Here is a 12,705-nt window from a genome sequence, read left to right on the forward strand (position 1 = left end):
AAGGAGAGTGCACTGTCGTGTGTTTGTTGTGAATGGAAACCAGGAGATCTTCACAGCCATTTAATTTGCTAAGCTGGCAGTTTTAAAAATAGCTCACAATATAAATCCTAACTTTGCTCTGGTCTGTCTAATGCACTTACATTTTAGATGGGTTGATGGCATCCATTCCTCTTTAGGGAATTAGAATGCCAGACATCTATTTGGTCTCAGTGAAAGGGCAGAAGTAATTCAGGAGATTTTCTTGATGGCCCCCACCCACTCTCGTACCCCACAATCTTGTCCTATAAAAACCACAGTTCCATTTGTCAAAGGCTTTCTGTATTCAAGGTAGGTCTACACCTAGGTTACTGGGTTGTTTTTAAGATTTACTTATTTTTATTTTATGTGTATGAATGTTTTGCCTGCATGTCCGTCTGTGCACCACATGCATGCCTGATTCCCATAGCTGCCGGAAGAAGGCATCACTCCCTTGGACCTGGAGTTACAGATGGTTGTGGGCTGTTTTTGTGAATGCTGCTAATCAAACCTGGGTCCTCTGGAAGAGCAGTTAGGGCTCTTTCCCACTGAGCCAGCTCTCCATCGCCGGCGCCATTTCCACTTGTAGCATGTTGTCTCCATTTTACTCAGATCAGCCATGTCAGTACAACTCAACGTGGAGTTTAAGACTTGATCGCAGATCTTGCTGGCTTTAAGGTGCTTATAGTATTATTCTGTGGGTTCTTTTGCTATCCCTGAGCAGTGCTCCTGAAGCGGACTGTGGTTTACACAGTAACAGAAGTCAAGGTCAAAGTCTCATGAGAAATAGGAAGTTGGGAAAAACAATGAAAGGGCTTTAAGAGTATTTCCTAGACACCAATGAAAGTTCTGCTCTTTAAAGGATGCCCATTTCCTAAACAAACCTTCTTTACCTTGAGAGGCCTTCTCTGGTAACACCTGCCCTGAGTTGACTTCTTCCAGAGCTCAGGAATCCTTGTGGGGAGGGGGGGTTCTGCACACATATATATTTTAGAGGGTTTCATAAATTTGAGTGTCTTGTGTGATATCTTAACCATTCTCTAGAAGCCCCCTAAATGCTGAGGTTTTGTTGTTGTGGTTTGGTTTGGCACTAAGGATGGAATCAAGGGTCTTGCAACTTACTAGGTAAGCACTAAAGTGTAGTCCCAGCCCTCATTTGTTGGTTTCTGTTCATTCATTCATTCATTGATTCATTCATTCACTTGTTGATTCATTCATTCTGGGTCTGCTCTGTTACCCTGTATTGAAGTTACTAAGCAGAAATTACCCTCTGTGAGAGTCGGGAGAAAATAAAGTTTTCATTTGTTTGTTTTGTGGTTTCTGTCCTGCCATTCCACCATACCCCACCCACCCACTCCACCCCAGTTATACTGGTGATTGGACCCAGAGAAATACTCTGCCGTTGTGGTCTATACTCAGCTCCCAGACAGACTCTAACTTAGTGTTTTTCCAAATTTGTTTGGAAATTGCTCCCAAAATTGCTTATTTATTGGTAAGACAGGCTATATAAATACCCTTTATTAATTATGGAAGGAGGGCAGATGGAGCACAAAAGTTATATAATTTACTCAAGATCACAGAGAAAATTCTTATAAGGATAAAGACTAAACTTACTTTATTAGCTGGTCCATTCTTTCTTTGTTTCCCATTTAATTTATTGACCACAACAATTACTCAGCACAACATTATATTCTGGATGCTTATTTCAGTACAACTAAGTTTTATTAACAGGAAGACTTAGGCTTCTGTACATTCTGTTAAGAATAATGGACTCTGGTGCTGGGATTGTAGCTCAGTGGTAGGTCACTTTGCCTATTGTGTGCAAGGCCCTGGGTTTGATTTCCCCGTGGCTGCCAGAAAGGAAAAAAAAAAAAGGACTTTAAGTTGAGTGTAATGATTCATGCCTATAATCCCAACACTTAGGAGATGGAGGCAGGAGAATCATTCAGGGACCTTCAGCCACATAGTGAGGTCTAAGCTAGCCTGGATTACTTGAAATCTTTTCTCAAAACAAAACAAAAACATTCCAAACACCTGCAAACAAACAAAACAAAAGATTTCTGATATTGAGAAATTTCTGTGCTAAACTATTAATATTAGTTTGTTATTAAATATTTATAAATTTTTAGTTTGTTAAATATTTATAATTATATAAATATTTAGATTAATAAACACTTATATTACTCTAATACTGCTTTTATAAAGATTTGTTTGACTTTTATTTATGTGTGTGTCTGCATGTTTGTATGCCACATGTCTGTGGATATATAAAAGCCAAAAGAGAATATCAGATTGCCTGGAGCCAGAGTTAGAGGTGGTTATGAGCTACCTGGTGTAGGTGCTAGGAATTGAGCTCAAGTCCTTTAGAAAAGCAGCAAGTGTTCTTACCCACTGAGCCATCTCTCTCCATCCCTTTTCAGTGGAGTTTTGTTATTGGTATGTCTAATACAATCTTTTTTTTTTTTTTTTTTTTTTTGAGGATATCCACCTTAAGAGAGTTACTATAGCAAATAAGATAAGCCAAGTTTATTGCCTTAATTACTACATTTAAATTACACAACTTTGATTACATAATGTATTTAATGGGTGAGTAAAAAAAGCCATGGGGGCTGGAGAGATGGCTCAGTGGTTAAGAGCACTGGCTCCTCTTCCAGAGGTCCTGAGTTCAATTCCCAGCACCCACATGGTGGCTCACAACCATCTCTAGTGGGATCTGATGCCCTCTTCTGGCATTAAGTTGTACATGCAGATAGAGCACTCATATACATAAACTAAATTTAAAAACTAATAAATAAAGGCCATGACGTTTGGTTTGGATGGGATCAAAGGCATGCACCACCATGCCTTGCATGATGATTTTTCAGAACAGCATGAGCAGATAGTTGTTAGTATATTGTGCTGTACTATGTGTAGTAGTTACTTTTCCTACTGCTGTGACCAAGCACCTGGCAAAAGCAGAAGGAAGGGTCTGCTTAGGCCCATAGTTTGAGGGAGTCCATCATGGGGTGTGGTGGGAGAGTGTGAGGCAGCTGGTCACATTGTGTCACACTCAGGAAGCAGGAAGATGAATGCTGTGCCCCTGCTGTCACCGTTTTCCTTTTCATTTGGTGTAAGACCCTAGCCCATAGGGTAAGGCCACCCACATTCAGCATGGCTTTCCCCTCAGTTAAACATCTCTGGAAACACCTTCACTACACCCAGAAGGGATGAAGCTTCATCATACCATGTTTTTGGAGAGCTCATTTCAGATAAAATGTTTCATTCAGAAAGGCTTTTAATTTAGTTTTGATACTTTTTGGAGTGTTTGCTGTTGTTGTTTGAGACAGGGTTTCTCTGTGTAGTCCTGACTGTCCTAGAACTTGCTCTGTAGACCAGCTGTCCTCAAACTCAGAGATCCACCTGCCTCTAACCCCTGAGCTGGGATTTAAAGTCATTCACCACCACTGCCTGGCTTGATACTATTTTCTTTGATACCCATGGAAAGAAGATTTATTATAAGTGATTTTCAAGCTGAATACTGGTTTTTAATGTGATGATGAATTTGGCCTCTTTCATTCTGCCCTTTCCTTTTCCTTTTTCAGTATTACATAGCATAAACTAGGTATGGTAATGCATCATACCTGAATCCCAGCACTCAAAGATGGAGGCAAAAGATCTGAAGTTCAAGTTCATCTTTAAGTATATAGTGAATTCACAGCCATTCTGGGATACAGAAGATCCTGTCTCCAACAACAAAAAAGGATCTATCTACCAGCTTACGAATGGATTTATCTTATAACCCAGAACAACTCATAAAAATGTATTTATGGGTCCTGCTAGGGAGCTTATTGGGTAAAAGCACTTGCCAGACAATTCCCGTAACCTGAGTGTGATTCCTGAAACCCATGTAGAGGTGAGAGGAAGGAATGACCTCCCAAGTACTGTCCTCTAACCTCCGCATGAGTTATGTCATGTGCACACCCACATTCACTCACATGTCATACACATTTTAATAAATAGATAAAAATTTAAAAGTTTACCCTAGATCAGACTAAAGATCCCTTGGCTACCCATGAGCACACTAGTAGAGCACTTGCCTAGTACACACATGGTCTTCAGCTCAGTCTCAAGCATGGCAAAGGGAGAAAAAGATTTCTTTGGCTATGGCATTCCTTGCTTTATATTTGGCCGCTCCATTTAACACTTTGCCTTTTTGTTTTCTTTCTTTCGTTTCTTTTTTTTTTTTTAACCTACAGTACTAGGGATTGAACCTAGGGCCTCGCGTGTGCTAGCCATGCCCTCTGTCACCAAACCTGTTTCTGCAGTTGTCTTTTTACTTTTTAAATATTGAGGCAAGGGCTCACTAAATTGCATGAGCCTGTCTTGAGAACTCACTGTGTATCCCAGGATGGCCTTGAATTTGTGATCCTCCTGCCTCAGTCTCTGGAGTAGCTTCAGTCGCAAGTCTGTGCAGACCCAGCAACACTGCTTTTTAGAAGCACGGTTCTGGTGGTTGTTTAAAAGCCTTGAACAGCTCTGCGGCATCTCCTAAATACAGCAACAATGAAAGTATTCGCAAATCACAAAATTTACAGTTAACTCATCTTTAGATGCTAAACTTGTTAGTTGGCCATAGGCAGTTCTTTTCTTCTTTTTTATTTATGTGTTTGTTTGTTTTTGGTTGTTTGTTTTGGTGACAGGGTCATACTATGTAACCTTGGCTGGCCTGGAACTCACAGAGATCCTGCCTCTGCTGGGGTTAAAGGTGTATGTTGTTAACAGACAGCTTTTTAAAATTTTTTTATTTATTCCCATATGTATGCATGTTTGCTTACAGAACAATCATGTATGCATATGCATCATGTGTGTGCCTGGTACATGCAGAGGACAGAAGAGATCATCAGATCCCCTCAAAACCAGAGTTACAGGACTTGTAAACCACTGTGGGTGCTGGGAACTGAACCCAAATTCTCCAGCAACAAGTGCTCTTAACTGCTGAGCCAACTCACACAGCCCCCATAGGGTGGTGTTTTTGCTTTTGTTTTTCATTTTGTGTTTGTTTGCCTGCTTGCTTGCTTGCTTGCTTGCTTGCTTGCTTGCTTGTTTGAGACAGGGTCTCACTGGGTAGCCCTGGCTGACCTGGAACTAACTATGTAGAGTAGCCTGGCCTTCAACTCAGAGAGATCTGCCTGTCTCTGCCTCCCAAGTGATGAGATTAAAGGTGAGCCATCAAGCCAGGCCTATTTTGTGTATTGTATGACCAGGTTTTCACAAATTGTTGCTTATGCCTCTGCCTCCACCTTCTCTCCCTCACTCTTTCCCCCTCTTTGAGCCATTAGAAGATGTGAATTTTGAAATAAATATGTTAAAAAATACTCAGTTGAACTCTTTGCAGACTGGGTAATCACCCAGGAAGCCGGACAGCAAGAGAGTAATGTGCTTTTCTATAGAATCTTTTCAGATTGTGGGAAAGAGAAACCATGAATTTTATTTTCAAGGTAATTGATATTTTTAAGTACCATAGCTGTTTAATAGATATTTTATACTCATGGAAGTTTTGCTTTTAAAAATTTGAGTGAAGCCATCAATATTTGTATATTAGCTGTGGGAAACTTTCTGATGCTAGTAAATTTTCTAATTTGCATTGAAGTTGCTTAAAAGAATTACTTCTCAGAAAACTGTATTTTTGTCCCTCAAATGTCTCTTAATAATGTGCTCTGGATTTTGTTTTGTAAGTTTCTCCTCGGATACTTGTGAGATTGACCTCTTGTAGACTGAGGTAGTAATGTTAACCAACAATAATAGGGTGGGTCACATAGCTCACAGAGAGTTGTGATTAATATAGCAGAAGTCTTACTTCATTTTGCTTTTTTGAGACAGGGTCTCACTATATAGTCAGGGATAGCCTTAAACTGCTTGTGTAGACCAGGCTGGCCTCTACCATAGAGACAGATCCTCCTGCCTCTGCCTCTTTTTTTTTTTTTTTTTTTTTTTGGTTTTTGGTTTTTGGTTTTTGGAGACAGGGTTTCTCTGCGTAGCTTTGTGCCTTTCCTGAAGCTCACTTGGTAGCCCAGGCTGGCCTCGAACTCACAAAGATTCACCTGGCTCTGCCTCCCGAGTGCTGGGATTAAAGGCGTGTGCCACCACCGCCCGGCATGCCTCTGCCTCTTGAGTGTCAGGATTAAAGAAGTGCACCCAGCCAGGTGGTGCATGTTTTTGATCCTACATGGAGTGGATACCCACTTCTGCCCTCAGCACTTCTCTTGGATTCCTCTCCGCACCAGGAATCTGTAGATGATGCAGGGATGTAGGGAAGGTATAGCCTAAGGATACCCAGCCGAAAGGCCCGGTTCAGTGAGCCTTTATACAAGACCCCCAGCTCTGCAAGCAAGGATGGAGATTTTGGTTGCCTTGCTCTCTACCCAAGAAGTACCTGCCACACAAAAAGCACCAATAAATACATGCTGAATGGATGAAGGTGGCCCTACGTTCCCACCCTTGTTCCACACACCCATTTTGAAAATCTGAGGTGGGAAGTTGTCAAGAACCCCAAAATTCTAAGATATTATTTGTTAATAGCAAAAGAAAAGGAGCTGATAACATGTTGTTTGACTTGATATCCAGAGTTTACTTCCCTGGTTTGTTTGGTTTGGTCTAAAGATGATGTTTCTCTGTGAAGCCCTGGCTGTCCTAGAATGAACTCTGCAGATTAGATGGCCTCTAACTCAGAGATCTGCCTGCCTCTACCTCCCAAGTGTCAGGATCAAAGGTGTGCACCACCACCACCACCACCACCACCACCACCACCACCACCGCCACCGCCACCACCCTGATTTTGATATCCAGAGCTTCTTGACTATTCCAGCAGATAGATTAGCTGAGTACAGCTCTTTTCAAGTGTTCCTACTGGTAAGCCCATCGTTGCTTGTTATTTATTTTGCAGAAAATGTCTTTCTAGCCTCTTAGCTGCCTTTTTTCTTTTTTAAGGGATCATTTCCTTATTTCTTGGTTTCTAATGGCCTCTTGCAGACACTCCTAGCCTGCCCACAGATCTGCACTGCTCTCTAAGGACCTGTGCTGCCCCTTGCACAGCTGGTCCTCCTCCCAGTGCCTCTCTTCAGGCAAAATACAATGCTTTCTTGCCAATAGTAAGTCAGGCTTTATAAAGATGCTCTTTAAGAAAAAGATAATTAGTTTCAAATAAATAATTGGGTTCAAAAGTTAAATGCTTACTTTAAAATTGGTATATTTATGGGTACAATGTGATGTTTTGATATATGTATACATTGTGTAATGATCAAATCATGGTAATTAACATACTTACCTCCTTAAACATTTCTTTATTATTGTTATTCTTATGATACCATTAAATATCCTCTCTTGTAGATATTTGAAACATGAAGTACAACTGGACATGATATGTGCCTATAATACCAGCACTCTAGAGGCTGAAACAGGAGGATCAAAAGTTCAAAGTCACCTGCATGGTGGTACATGCCTTTGATCCCAGCACTTGGAAGGCAAAGGCAGGAGGGTCTCTTGAGTTTGAACTTAGACTGGTCTACAGAGAGAGAGAGTTCCAAAACATCCATGGCTGTTAAAGACAGGGAAACCCTGTCTTGAAATAGTGAGTGGGGAGTGAGTGTTTCTAAAAACCAAAAGCTGGGAATACTCAGTGGTCGAGAACTTGTTGGCATGTGCAAGGCCCTATGTTTGATTGCACGGACATTATGTACATTACTTTTGTATCTATAGTTAAACTACTATATAGTAGAACACAGAAGTAGTCTTGAACAATTGGAAACACTACCTGTTGGCTACCTTCTCCCCATCTCCCACTCCCTGATGTTCTAGCCTCTGATAACTGCTGTTCTGCTTGGAACAGTATTTTGGATTCTACCATTGAGCGTGATTGGTATTTGTCTTTTCTGTGCCTGGCTGTCTTAGTTACTTTTTATTGCCATGAAAAGATGCCATAAAAAAAAAAAAAAGAAAAGAAAAGATGCCATGACCAAGAAAACTTATAGAAGGCAGACTGTATCAGGGCTTAGAATTTCAGAGGGTTAGAGTCCATGACCATCATGGTGGGGAACATGGCAGCCCTCAGGCAGGAATGGTACTGGAGCAGTAGCTGAGAGCTCACATCCTATCCACAGGTAGGAAGCAGAGAATGTGAGCTAAGTGGGAATGACACCTCAAAGCCCGCCCTAGTGGCATATCTCCTCCAACAAGGCCACACTTCCAATCCTTACCAAACAGTTCTACCAACTTTGGACCAACCATTCAACTATGTGAGCTTATAGGGGCCATTCTCATTCAAGCCACCATAGTAGCTTACTTAATTTAACATGTTTTCCAAGTCTTACACATGGTAAGATTTCATCTTTTTATGGTGTACATACTAATGAATATTTATTTAAGTTGAAGAAATAAATCAATCAATGGCAACTTAGTAAAAAGTTGACAAACTGGGCTTCTCAGTATACCCCTGTAATCCCAGCTCATGATAGTTTAAGACCAGAGGATTGTGAGTTTGGGGCTAGCCTGGGCTTTATAGCAAGACCTTGACTAAAAAAAAAAAAAAAAAAGCTGGCAAATACCACAGTGTGGGTATGAAGATGCTGCCATGGAGGTTTTTATGTGGTACCATGGAGACAGAGGAAAGTGTTGGAATTTAACTTTTGAGATGTGGATCTGAAGAGTTTGAGGGTCTTTTTTAAAGAGGGGGGTCCAGGCACTGAAGAGCTAAAAGTCTTTGCTGCTCTTCCAGAGGACCCAGGTTTGATTTCCAGTAACCACTTGGCAGCCCATAACTGTTAATAACTCCAGCTTCAGGGGATATGACATCCTTTCCTGGCTTCTGAGGGCACCAGACATAGACATGGTACACAGGCATACATGTAAGAAAAATACCCATACACATAACATTTTTAAAAAAAACTGCACACAAATTTTTTTTTAATTAACATGTGGGCTGGGGAGATAGCTTAGCCAGTAAAGTGCTTGGGGATCTGAGTTAAGAATCTCTGTAGAAAAAGCTGGTCTTGGTGGTGTGTACTTGTAATGTTAGCACTGTTGAAGTGGAGCAGGTGGACCCCTGGGCTCACAGGCTAGCCAGACTAGCCTGTGTGGTGGATTCTAGGCCAAAAAGAGACCCTGTCTCAAAACAAACAAACAAAAAGGTATACAATATCTGCAGAATGACATCCGGGATTGTCTTCTGAGTTCCCACACATGTGCGCATATGTGCATGTGTAACCACACAGGAACACACACATAAGGAATTTGATTCTTGTTTTCTTTGATTTTGTTGTGCTAGGATGAGCCCAGAGCCATGGTAGGAGAGCACTCCATTGCTAAGATGCATTTGCAGCCCCAGAATGGAGGGGAAGGGGGTAAAAAGTTTTTCCTGCCAGATGAGATGATGTGAACTTGGTTTATTATTTTTAATGATTTGTTTACTTATTTATTTATATGCATTGGTGTTTTGTCTACATATAGGTCTGTGTGAGGGTATCAAATCCCTTGGAACTGGAGTTATAGACACTTGCGAGCTCCATGTAGGTGCTGGGAATTGAACCCCGGGTCCTCTGGAAGAATAAGTAGCCAGTGCTCTTAGCCACTGAGCCATCTCTCCAGCCCTGTGAGCTTGGTTTATTAACACTCTAATTAAGAAGGGCTGGCACTGGAGAGATGACTCTGGTTAAGAATGCTTGTTGCTCTTGTAGAAGACTTCAGTTTAGTACCCATTTTGGGCAACTTTTAACTGTTGCTTATGCCTGTAGCTCCACTCTAGGGAATCCACCATGCCCACTTTGGGCCTCTTTGGACACCTATACAACTGTGTGTACAGACACACAAAATAATGATAAAGCTGGACATGGTGGTGCATGGTTTAATTCCAGCACTTGGGAGGTAGAGACAGGAAAATCTCTCTGAGTTTGAGGCCAACCTGATTTGCATACTAAGTTACAGAATAGCCAGGGCTATACAGAGTTCCTTTCTCAACAAAAGAAAGGGGGGGGGCAATAAAATAAACCTCTTTAAAATTCTAATTCATAAATATACTAGAGTATAATAGTAGCATTCTAATTTCTAACAATAATCTGGAGATTATTGGATCCAGGTTATATTCGGGATTCTTGGGTAGTTTGGGGTACTATTTCTGCCTTTTGAATATGTTGATAGTAAGACCATAGAAACAAAACTCACAGTTAGATTTCCTCATCCTTAGTTGCATTGTTTGGTAGTATCGAAGTTAGTAAGATTTAGAAAAGTCTTTGCTTCACTTTCTCTACCTGGTGAAATGACAAACCTCTTCCTTTAGGACTCAGTTTAAGGGACTGAAGTCATAACTAAATTGGAAGAGTGTCTGCCTACTGTGTGCAGAGCCCCAGGTTCCATCCCCAGCACCTAGTTAAACTGAGCTTGATGGCTTGCCTCTAACTCCAGCACCCAGGAGACAGATGTAGGAAGCTCATGCTCAGCCACAGTCAGTTTGACTAGGCCTAGGATGAAAAAGAAAGAGAGTAGAGAGTGAAGGAGAAAAAAGAGAAAGGAGGAGAAAGAAAGAGAGAAAAGGAAGACTCAGTTCAGATTTTTTTTTTTTAAATCTGAGACAGGGTTCTCTATGTAGCCCTGGCTGTCCTAGAACTCACTCTGTAGACCAGACTGGCCTCAAACTCAGAGATCCATCTGCCTCTGCCTCCTGAGTGCTGAGATCAAAGGCTCATGCCACCACAGTTCAGAACTTTAAATCTCACCTCTGCTGTGAAATTTTTCCTCTCATTTTCATTATGACCCTTACCATGACTGACTGACTGACTGACTGAATGAATGAATGAATGATTTTGTAGTGTTAGGGATTGAAACCAGGGCCTCACACACATAAGGCCAGTGTTTGATCATTCTCTTTGCAGATGATAGTTTTACAGCTTCCTGGACCTGGTTCTGAGCAAAATACCTGCTACACAGTAGGTACTCAAACAGTGACTATGGAGTCCAGAGCCCAGAGCCTGCCTTGCGTATGGTTTTAGCTTTATGTGTGTGGGGTGTGGTGGGTAGATATGTTTAAATTTTTTAATATTATACAGTATATACACTCAGTGAAACATGCTATAATATAAATGTATAATTTTTATGTTTTGTGTAACAGAAGAAAATGAATGTAATGTAAAATAAAATAGTGAAAACATTTTTTCCAAAAAAGAACAATATCAGATGTAATCATTGTAATCAAGGTAATGATTTATCAGTATCAAAACAGAGACTAGGCCTGGCGGTGGAGGCACACACCTTTGATCCCAGCACTTAGGACTTGAAAGGCAGAGGAAGGTTGCTCTCCAGCCAGGTCTACAGAGTGAGTTCCAGGACAGTCAAGGCTACACAGACAAAACTTATCTCAAAACAAAACAAACAAATAAAAAACAGAGAATATAAATCAGTGGAACAAAAAATGAGAGTCCAGGAATAAACCCTCATGTATATGAGGAATAGATTTTGACAAATGTGCAAGAATAAAAGTATAAGGCATTTCCAAAAATAATAATGAGAAAATGGAATATCTATATGAAAAGTATGAGCTTTAATCCATGTCTCACACACATGCAACATTTCTCAAATATGGTTTATGGGCTTAAGCTTAATTCTGCAATTGGGAGATAGTCCACGATAAAACACAAGGCATTGAGTTTGAAATGAACAATTTTCTTTTGTTAGTATACTATTTTTTGTTAATTCTCTGAGGATTTCCATGCACACTCTATTTTGTTAACACTCTATTTTGTTTACTTGTTTGTTTGAGACAGTCTCACTGTGTCACCCCAGCTGGACTGGAACTCACTCTGTCTGCCCCTACCTCCCTACTCCTGGGATTAGAGGCATGCAGCACCATGCCCAGCTGATACAGGGTGCTTTGATCATCTTCATTCCTTATCCTCCCCTAACTCCTCCTAGATCAACCCTACCATCTGTTCCCAACCTTATGTCCTATTTGTGCTACCCATAAATGCATGGATGGTGAAAATCCACTGGAGCAGGGTTGACCTATGAGGGGTCACACCACCAAAGAAAACTGATTCGCTCCCTTCCCTATATCAGTAGCTCCTTGGCTAAGGATGGGGGCTTATGAACCTCTTTGTCTTCCATGCTATAATGTTGACTGACTTGATTTTGTGTAGGATACTATAACTGATAGAAGTTCAAGGGTACATTAATATTGTCATGTCCAGGAGACAGTTTTCCCCTGATCCTTTCCAATTTTTCTGCCTCTTGAAAATCTTACTACCTCTCCCAAGATTTTCTCTGAGCTTCAGGGGGAGGCTGTGTTGTATAAACATCCCTTTTATGGCTGAAAACTCTACAGACACACATATTCTTTGCACTTTGGCCAAGTATAAGTTTTCACATTAAATGCTGTCTACTGCACAAATAAGCTTCCTTGATGAGGACTAAGAACTACACTAATCTATTAGTAAAGAATCAGGTCTTTAGAGAGCAATTTGATACCATGTCAGTTTAGCAGTTTAGTAGTAGGTTAACCTCATAGACCATATGGTCTTCTCAGCCATAGGTTCTTGATCGGTTTATAGTACCAGGTATGTGTTTCCTTTCATGAAGTTCCAGGCCTTAAATCTAACCAGACAACAGTTGGTTACTTCTATACCATTTGTGCCAATTGCACCAATTGGCATATCTTGCCAGTCTGGTCCT

The 12,705-nt window shown here is 40.9% G+C and overlaps 1 protein-coding gene across 9 annotated transcripts in view; it reads left to right on the forward strand.

Moving 5' to 3' along the window:
• The window catches only part of Tnrc6b (trinucleotide repeat containing adaptor 6B), a 233,638-nt gene that overhangs the window by 78,151 nt on the left and 142,782 nt on the right, over window positions 1-12,705 (forward strand). The gene's annotated exons all lie outside the window — the stretch shown is intronic.

The sequence above is a fragment of the Peromyscus maniculatus genome, chromosome 20 (genome assembly GCF_049852395.1).
Source record: "Peromyscus maniculatus bairdii isolate BWxNUB_F1_BW_parent chromosome 20, HU_Pman_BW_mat_3.1, whole genome shotgun sequence".
Classification (NCBI taxonomy): domain Eukaryota; kingdom Metazoa; phylum Chordata; class Mammalia; order Rodentia; family Cricetidae; genus Peromyscus; species Peromyscus maniculatus.